General features: G+C 37.4%; 1 long non-coding RNA gene across 1 annotated transcript; it reads right to left on the reverse strand.

Annotated features, from left to right (window-relative positions):
• Nucleotides 1–4,293: 4,293 nt before the first annotated feature.
• Nucleotides 4,294–9,796, reverse strand: LOC115418597 (uncharacterized). The gene is made up of 3 exons (XR_003935337.1): nt 9,786–9,796; nt 7,128–7,131; nt 4,294–4,506 (listed from the first exon to the last, which is right to left on the reverse strand). It is a non-coding gene; the product is annotated as an uncharacterized LOC115418597 (long non-coding RNA).
• Nucleotides 9,797–10,377: the final 581 nt, after the last annotated feature.

Genomic DNA, 10,377 nt, shown 5'->3' on the forward strand with positions numbered 1-10,377 from the left:
GTGTCTCTTTACGTTGAATTCCTTAAACATGGCAACAGTCTGTTGACAAATTAGGCAAACACAATCACCTCGATTTTCAGTGAAAAAAATTTGTAATTCCCATCTCTCCTGGAAGCGGCGGCCCTCACTGTCAACTTTCGTTTTTTTATTTACAGGCGCCATGGTTAGAAATTAGCGAAAAGGGTTCACGGCAAGGTCACAGAGCCAGATAGAGTTAGAGTGGTGCTGCCACCATGAGGTGAAAGGAGAAACTGCATTTTGAACCTTTTATGATTCATGTACTCGGTTCAACAGTCCAAGTGGGCCATAAATAATATAATATAAAACCGAAGCTGTGGGCCGTATAAAATCTGACCGCGGGCTGTGATTGGCCCCCGGGCCGGACTTTGGACATGCCTGATGTACAGTAAATAAAGCTGTGCCATAAATATTGAAATAAAAACAGATTGTTCTGTCCATACCGTACATAAACATGTGGATGTGTGGATGACATGGGTAAAGTGCAGACAGGTTCCACACAAGTTGTGCTTCACAAGAAATGTAATATTTACAATTATTTCTGCAGATGTAGCAATGATTATTTATAAATAACAGAGACATTCAGGTACAGTTAAGTAAATAGCTGATCTTTTAAGAACATGATCCATACACAGAGGAGGACAATGTGCTACATAGTTTTTATGTATTTGCTGTGTATTGTCGGGTATGTGCTGTGTATTTTTGTGTATTTCCTGTGTATTATTTGTATGTGCTGTGTATTTTTATGTATGTGCTGTGTGTTTTTGTGTATGTTCTGTGTATTTTTAGGTATGTGCTGTGTATTTTTGGGTATGTGCTGTGTATTTTTATGTATGTGCTGTGTGTTTTTGTGTATGTTCTGTGTATTTTTAGTTATGTGCTGTGTATTTTTTGTATATACACTATGTATTTTTAGGTATGTGCTGTATATTTTTATGTATGTGCTGTGTATTTTTTGTATGTGCTGTGTATTTTTGGGTATGTTCTGTGTATTTTTGGGTATGTGCTATATATTTTTTGTATGTGCTGTGTATTTTTTGTGTGTGCTGTGTATTTTTGGGTATGTGCTGTGTATTTTTGATATGCGCTGTGTATTTTTTGTGTATGTGCTGTGTATTTTTTGTATGTGCTGTGTATTTTTTGTATGTGCTGTGTATTTTTTGTGTATGTGCTGTGTATTTTTTGTATGTGCTGTGTATTTTTGGGAATGTGCTGTGTATTTTTTGTATGTGCAGTGTATTTCTGGGTATGTGCTGTGTATTTTTTGTGTGTGTTGTGTATTTTTTGTATGTGCTGTGTATTTTTTGTATGTGCTGTGTATTTTTTGTATGTGCAGTGTATTTCTGGGTATGTGCTGTGTATTTTTTGTATGTGCTGTGTATTTTTTGTATGTGCTGTGTATTTTTTGTATGTGCAGTGTATTTCTGGGTATGTGCTGTGTATTTTTTGTATGTGCTGTGTATTTTTTGTATGTGCTGTGTATTTTTTGTATGTGCAGTGTATTTCTGGGTATGTGCTGTGTATTTTTTGTATGTGCTGTGTATTTTTTGTATGTGCTGTGTATTTCTGGGTATGTGATGCCTACACAGGTGAAAGTAGACAGAAAGCAGAGTTAACATATTATATTACATGTGACAAAGGTAGGATGACCAATGGTATGAAATCACTTCACTGCATATCAGTCATGTTGCAAGTAACACTTTTCATTATGAAGTTCTTCTTTCAGCCTGAACATATCTAATAAACCTCCTGTCGGATGCAACATTCTTTGCTTTTGTCAAATGAAACTGTTTCTTCAATAAGTGTAAACAGTGTTTAACATGTTTAAGACGGTTCTGTTTCTCCATTCCATTTTCAACAACAGTAGAGGAACTACTTTATGTATGAAGTGCCTTAAGACTCCACTTCACCGTTCTGGTCAGAGCTGTTTTAATTACACCGTTTTATTCATGCTTTCCGATTAATTTAAATGCAGCAATTACAGTTTAAATTTTAATAAATAGCCGAGGGAATGCGAAGGCGGTGTTGGAGTTGTGCTGCAGTCACAGATACACACACATGCTGAGTTTCCATGTGGACACTATGTTAAATTACATGCACTTCCTGGAGATTTATATTATCAACACTCATAAGATAAACCGAATCACAGCCAGACAAGGAGATGTATGTGTATGTGCTATTTTTTGTGTATGTTTTTTTTTTTTATGTGCTATGTACTTTTATGTATGTATGCAATGTATTTTTTTGTATATACTATGTATTTTTTTTTGTTCTATGCATTTTTACATGTGTGTTATGTATATTTTTAGATGTGATGTGCATTTTTTTTTAAATGTACTATGTACTTTCTGTGTATGCGCTATGTAGTTTTAGTTATGTATTTTTTTTAGATACGCTTAGCATTTTTATGTATGTACGATGTATTTTTTGCCTGTGCTATTTATTTGTATGTACGTGTTATGCATTTTTGTGTATGAGGCATGTATTTTTGTGTACGTGTTATGTATATTTTTAGATGTGCTACGTATTTTTGTTACATGCGCTATGTACTTTTTTTTTCCATTATGGTCATGTATATCTGTTTTCTTTCATTCGTGAGGTCTCAGCCTTACAGGGACAAGATGTAAATTCCACATCCCCTTAATGTAAGTCACTCCATTTGATGGTAAGAGGGTGAGTGTGTGTTTGTGTGTATGTATGTCTAATCACAGATTTGGATTTTGATGTTGCTTCAGGCCACCCACAGTTTGTCAGGTCATAAATAATGTATCATAGATCAAGTTAAGACAAAGTGATGCGTGCTCTATGCACAGAGAGATGCTTCTACTGTAGATGCGTATCTGTGGAGCTAGGCAGCAGACTCCTGCTGTTCACATCCCTGCATGGGGAGTCTGAGTAGACTCAGTTTGGTGACTATTACCAGACTGTTTGAATGTCACTGTGACATAATGGAGGTGGATGGTGCTATGTGGACATATGTGAGAGGATTAATAGGAATAAAGATGATTGGTTTAGTGAGAGGACACGTCAGATAAAACATTTAGAATAACTGAAGGATCTCTGTGTGCTTGTTAAGTTTAAAGGTGTCATTAGTCTTTGGTACATTTATTTGTGTATTTGGACCCTAATAGTTCAAAAAGTTTGAATTTGAACCCTCCAGGTGCTGCAAAGCTATCTTTATAGTAATTTGGCAAAAATCGAGTGGATTTCTACAACCCGATTTAATTCCTTCTTAATTTATTAGGTTTTATAGCTAGTCAGGTCACGACATTTCCACATATAAGGTCAAGACTTCTGACAAGCATTTCTCCAAGTATGCCATAATTGTTTATTAGCAGCAGTTGTAGTCCATACTGAAAATATGTCCAAACTTCGAGCCGATTATCTTAAATGTTCAGTTGTTGGTTGAACGGGACAGAGTAGCACAGCCAACAACTTGGAAGGGGGTGGGGCATGAAGTGGTTCATTTGCATTTAAAGGCCCAGCGCTCAAAATGACCTCTCTGGTGTCATTACTCAGAAATAGGGTTGAAGATGACCTGTGGAGTTGAATTAATGAAGAATTCAAACCCAAGAATAGCATTTACAGTTTATGTAGACCATAATGAAATGTTTTAAAATGCATAATTCCATTTAAAAAAGCAAAATATCACTCCTTTAAATCAAAGTCTGTTTAGTGCTGGATGTATGTTTACATGAGCCAACTGGATTTTTCAAAGCATTAACAATATCCAGCGCTAGTGAGTAGTAAAATAGAGGTACTGAAGAACCTGAGAATAAGACAATAGAGATGGTCATTACTGTAGAAATGGTGTGATTAGATTCCAGCATGAAACATATTCCAACCAAAATGTCCCTTAAATACACTGTCCTGCTCATACCTAAGGATTGACTCGATCAAAACTTTTAAATTTTGACCTGCATGTATTACAGCTACACTGCCACACACAAAACATATTCCATGAGGCACGATGTAAATGTCATGTGACTCTAGTAAGGGATTAGTATGTCTCAACCACATGCTGTTTACAGTCACGTTCTAGGTATTTATGTCAACATGTTAAAACAAATACCATGAATTACAGTAGAGCCTGACCGATGTGGGATTTTTGGGGCCGCCGCCGCCACTGATATTGGGGGATTAAAAAAAAAAGATGATATCCAATATATTGGCTGAGCACTGATATATTGGCCAGTATGTGAAATAAGAACATTGATATACACAGGATATAACAGTCTTATATGAGATGATGGTGGACTTGTGAATTAACAGTTGCATCTTTGTTTAACTCACAAAGATAATTTACACAACTTTACAACACTGTATAATAGTCTTATATTCGACTAGTGTGTGACCAGTGGGGAACCACACGTTATAGATGTGGTAGTTTTTATGCTGAGAAGAGCAGACTTTGGGGAAAAGATGTGAGTTTATATTGTATGAGTAGTAACATAAAAATAGTTTGGTAAATCATTCTTTAAAATGTAACTGACAAAAAGTTAATACATCGATTAATCAGTGATATGCTATAATCGGCCCAGGCTCTACCATGAATATCATGAATACTACACAAACAAGCATGTGAGCATCGTCCATATCATTACCCTCCTAAAATAATGACTACACTGAACCAAATATTGAGTATGTGATATTTTTCTGCTTTTTGAAAAATCTGAAAATTATGGCTATTGTTTTAAGAGTGACAATATTGAACCTTTAAATCAGCTTTTATACAGTAAGAGCTAATTCCCCATGATAAACACAGTTTACAAGTGAACATAAAATCACAGTTATAATGACAAGAAATGCCACTTAAGGAGTAAAATACGTGAATGTGATTGGATATAATCAGCCTCACAGCTGGGTAGATGATGCTGATCAGTCAGTACAAATGCAACTCCACTGTTCTGCCTACCACTCATCTTTTTGTAATCAGATACTGATGAATTTAATAATTCCATAGGTCTTGAAAGATCTGACACAGAAAAACAAACGAGATGAATAAAAGATGTGACAAAAAGAAAAATCTAAACATGTAGTAAATGTATTTTTTCTTTTTTTTTCATGAAAATCCTTACAATCTGTTCTCAGCAGATACAATATGTTGACATTTTCCCATGCAGTTTATAATATTATTAATATTGTAAAAGAACAAGACACAACCAAACCAGAATTGGAGGAACCTCAAATCTTACAGTTAACATTAGAGTTTATTGATGCGTTTGCTCGCCTTATTCATTCATTCATTCATTCATTATCAAAACCCACTTTATCCTCACTAGGGTCACGTGGGTCGCTGGAGTCTAACCCAGCTACTTATGGGCAAAGGCAGGGTACATCCTGGACATGTCACCAGTTCATCGCAGGGCATTTGCTCGCCTTATGTTTAATAAACTCAGTTGATTTTTTGAGAAATCTACTAAGTCCTCAGCGGTGTTTGAAAGGAGTTCTTGAATCTCTAAAGCACATAAGCACCTGATCACCAAAGGATTATAACTGGAATACTGCTGAAACATTATGATTCATCTCTTGGCATGAAGCATAAAACAATATTTATTCTCATTTGAACTGTTCACTGACCTGACTGTTTGTTTCAAAACAGCTTTTACTAGTTTAGTGTTTGTAAGTGCAATATATTACTGTATCTAGAAGCTTTATGTAACAAACTAAACTGACCCAGGAGTTGTGAACCTCCACTTACACACCTACACTAATCTCACACATTCATTCATCCACCCAGCTCCCTCCTTCTGTCAGCCCACCACCTGCAGAAGGAGCCATACTGGTCCAGTGCATTGTGGGTTGGGTGTCAGCCAGGTTCTGAGGCCCTGGTCTGATCCTCACCTGCCTTAAATGAATAGTGTCACACAGCCAGACCTATCTACACACTTTGTTAGAGCGATATATATACTGTAGGTCTGGCAATGCCCATTATCATTCAGAAAAAGGTGGAGAAAAAAAACCTCTATGGGTTGTTTGTATCTCTTTAAGGAAACACTCATCTTGGGCAGAAGTGCTGGATTCATTGACAGTGTATTTACCAAATGGTGTTAGGAGAGAAGTGAGACGTGTGCATGAGGCTGAGGTGGTGGACTACAGTCACATGACTTAAGTCACATTTTTCTGGACGTAAAACTTATCTGACTAACGCTGATGATTTCGATTTACTATTCAACTAAGCTGACTTTGACTTGTGACCAATAACTAGACAAGTCATCATCTCAGAAGCATATTAAGAGGTTAGTTTGATTACTGAAACATGATTGGCCAGTCATCATAAAGCACCCTCACACTGAAATAATAATAATAATAATGGATTGGATTTCTACAGAGTTTTTCAAGGCACCCAAAGTGTTTACATTATTGATCCATTATTCGTTCACTCTCACATTCACACTCTGATGGTGGCAAACTATATTTGTATCCACAGCTGCCCTGGGGCAGACTGACAGAAGCGTGGCTGCCAATTCTCACCAAATGACCACCAAACATTCACACGCATTCATACTAGGGCTGCACGATATTGGAAAAAACTGACATTGTGATTTTTTTTTTAACCCTGCAATATATATTGTGATATAAAAAATACTCAGGAGGCAAAAATAGCTGTGTGGTGCTGACGTAAATGGTCAAACAAATTAGTTGTGTTGCCTCTCGTTGCAGCAACAGGTGCAAGGCACTATCAACACAGAACATGTGTTTCAATATCATCCTTCTTGTACCTGAAATAATTCCAAATAAAGGATGTTGGTTTTCTTTTTGGCACCAAGACTTAGTTTTCAGTGACTTTCTCTTGCTTGTTGCTCATTTTTCAATGTTGTTACCAGCAACTCACTCCATGTGAAGGGGCATGGTCTGCTTTGGCAAACTGATTAAGAACGATTGTGATTGGTGGATCGCTGCACGCAGTATATCAAGTACCCCTGAAATTAGATGAGAACACATCGAGTTCATTTGCCTCTTACATTGCAGGACCTGCGATGCGACTATTGCGTACATTGCGATGACGATGCTCAAACGATATATTGTGCAGCTCTAATTCATACACCAGTGTGAGGGACACTGAAGGCAAGGTGGGTAAAGAGTCTTGCCAAAGAACACAACAGCACATGACTAGGACAGAGCGGGATTCGAACCTCCAGTCTTTCAGGTATCCTGAGCTATGGCCACCAAATAAGATAGAGAGGAAAAGAAAAATGCGGTGGTCAATACTGTATCATTAATACCTACATAATACCTACCCCCAAAAACGTCCCCGCCTCAGTTTACCTACACAGATTGGTAAGATCCTTCCATCTGATATTCACTGCAGTGATTAATATGTTTTAGCTGTAACAAGTTCTTTAACCCTAACAGATGCAGATGAGTAGTTTGTCATTTCTTAAACAACCATCAGTTTTCTAGGAGGAATAAAAATTAAATAATTCCAGGAATCATCTGGCTTATCAGACTTGTGAAAGAGTTATTTAGGGAGTATGAAATGTTATTTTCACACATGGATTGGCCACCAGAGTCCAGACCTGAACCTGTGACGTGATGAAGAAGACTTTCACAGTGGTTCGACTCGCCCGTTATTAATATGAGATCTCGGCCAAAAATTAATTCAACTATGGACAAATCCTTGTGACATATATTGTGACGCTACAAATAAGCATTGTGTGGCCTGAAGGATGCCACTGTGAATGTGTTTTGAAATCACACATACAGCTAAAGGCAGTCCAATTAAATATTTAATGTTTTTTTTACCTAGGTAGAGTACATTAATATCAGTATTCTGTAACATACTGAAATGAGTTGAAAGCCATTTAGATCTATAGGGCTGTGATTTAACTCCAGAGTGCCACTCATCACTATTGTTTATTTGGGAGGATTGAATTCTAACCTTATAATCAAAATTAACTTTGTAGGATAGCTCATCAGAAGTTCATATGACTTCACTTGACACTTGGTTAGCCTAATTGACTTCCCTTACCTATCTCAGCTTTTAACAGAAACTTGTTTGATTCTCATAACAGAAACTTTGGACTTGCCTGAAATTTGAAGTTTAAGACTCCAGATTTACCTGTTGCTTGGACATGGATGACTTACTCCCACCACTGGCATGAGGAAGCCTTCTATAGTGCTAAAATGACTAAATCTTTACAAAAAAAAGTGTCAAAACTTGCCATTTTTAGGGTGTAGTTGCAAACTTGGAGGTTGTTGTTCTTTCATGAACAGTAAAATTCATATAGCAGAAGGGTGGCAGGATTATTCCAGCGCAGTCCATCCTGTGAGCCAGATGACTCCTACACTATACCTCTTTTCCACGCACACTAACTGTATTTACTTCAGGGTACTAACATGTCTGCATAGGCCTCGTGTTACACCACTAACTCAATTATCCTCAGATACACATAAACTTACATGTACACATCCATACACATATAGTATACTGTAAAAGGGTGAAATAACTGTATTTAAATGAGCTCAAACATACATACACACACCCAAGGAGTTTTGTACAGATCCTCGTCTGTTCCAGCTATTACACCTTGGTGTTAATTTCTTCAGGTTTTTGACAAGCCTCCAAGCTAAAGGGTGCTCTTTGTGCGAATGCTTTTTCTGAACTTCTCCCTATCTCTGCAGATTAGTCAGGGAGCAAATTACCTGCCTGTACAAAAAAGCGCAGTCCTACACATTTTGCTGTGCTTGGTGTACAGATCTCCTTTTGAAGACAGGCCATGTTATTTCCCAAAGCCCTGCAGCGGTCCTGGCTTGCAAATCATCATAAAATTAAATTTAAAGAACTGCACATGCACTCCGGGTGCTCTTATCAGCGTCTGCACAAACTGCATACAAATCAGGCCAGGATCACACACCACAGCAAAGGTCTCCACGTAAAAAGGCTGGCTAATTGCTAATTGGGTAGCGGGGTCTAAAGCAGACTCTGCTAACTAGAATTAAAACGCGGGGGTGTTCATGCCTGTGAAGTGTCTGCGGCTTCCTGGTGACATGCCTGGGAGCACAAATTCACTGACAAACGCAACTGCCACTGTGGTACTTTGAAAAGCTGCTGCTTGTTCAGTATAAAACCACCTAATGGTGCCAATATGTCTAGTTTCTGTGCATGTTTCAATGAAATGGGATTCAGCCCCATATTCACATTTATGTCAAGTGTGAAAATCAAAACTTCTATTGTATAACAATCATATTAGACAGTGCACCCTCACCTTATTATTTGTTTCAGTATTTACTTTCTTATTATGTAAAATCTCCTTGCATAAAACCATACATTTTCACTCCTGCTCTTCATATTTTGAAGCACAGGGATCCCTCAGAGCATCATTTTGTGCATGAGTCTATAAGACAATATTAGGGTTCCAGATTGTTTAGATTTAGGAATAAAACACAACTTTGTCAGGGCTAGAAAAAAAGGTGTAGGAGGAGTAGACTGTGGGAAGGGTTATAACAAGAGAGACAAAGAGAAAAATGTGAAATAAACAGGGTGCACAAAGGGACACGAACTCTGGTGTTTTATGTCCACATCGATTAAAATCAATGATGTACAGTTCATTTGCATACAGAACAGGATGACAGATGTGATCATGAGTGCTCGCTGGAGGTTTTGGAACATTACCATTTATAAAGGTCTGCCTTCCCTAAACTTACGGTCAGGACCCCAGATGGGTTGGGGAGCCTTTATTATTGGGTTACCAATTTGCAGGTGTAAAATACGCAAAAATGCTTTTATATGCAGATTAATTTCCCCATACTGTTGCATTTCCTACAAATGAATGTAACTCAGTATGTTTACTAAAGATCACTACTTTCAACTAATTTGCCATACTTGTAAAATACGAGAGTCTTACCCCTTTGGTGCAACTCTATACTACTTTGATTCCCCTATATTTAAAAAAAAAAAAAGTTAAATAGCTACATAGGTAATCATTACATTAAAATGCTCTAACATGTATTTAACAAAAAATCTGCTGCATTAACTTCATTTGCATTTTACACCAATAGGCATGTCCATATTCACCCGTTGTTTAAAGTATAAAGCACATGAGCTTATTAGACAATTATTGCACCAAGCTGATCTGTCAGTTGTGGGATGGAATTCTCTCCACTCCTTTCTTAAAGGATGGTCCAGTGTATCCTATGCTATAGAGCAGGGGTGTATAACATATCGCCGGTGGGCAAAAACCTTCCAACCAAAAGGTCTAATCCGGCCTGTGGGATGAATTTATAAAGTTCGAAGATTACACAGAAGACAGTGACAGTCAAGGAAAATGATAGTATCGTAAAGTTAAATGCTATATTTTTTAGTTCCAGATGCCTATTACTAAATGTTTTGTGCCTTTGTAGACCCACTGTGATTTG

The sequence above is a fragment of the Sphaeramia orbicularis genome, chromosome 4, assembly GCF_902148855.1.
Source record: "Sphaeramia orbicularis chromosome 4, fSphaOr1.1, whole genome shotgun sequence".
Classification (NCBI taxonomy): Eukaryota; Metazoa; Chordata; class Actinopteri; order Kurtiformes; family Apogonidae; genus Sphaeramia; species Sphaeramia orbicularis.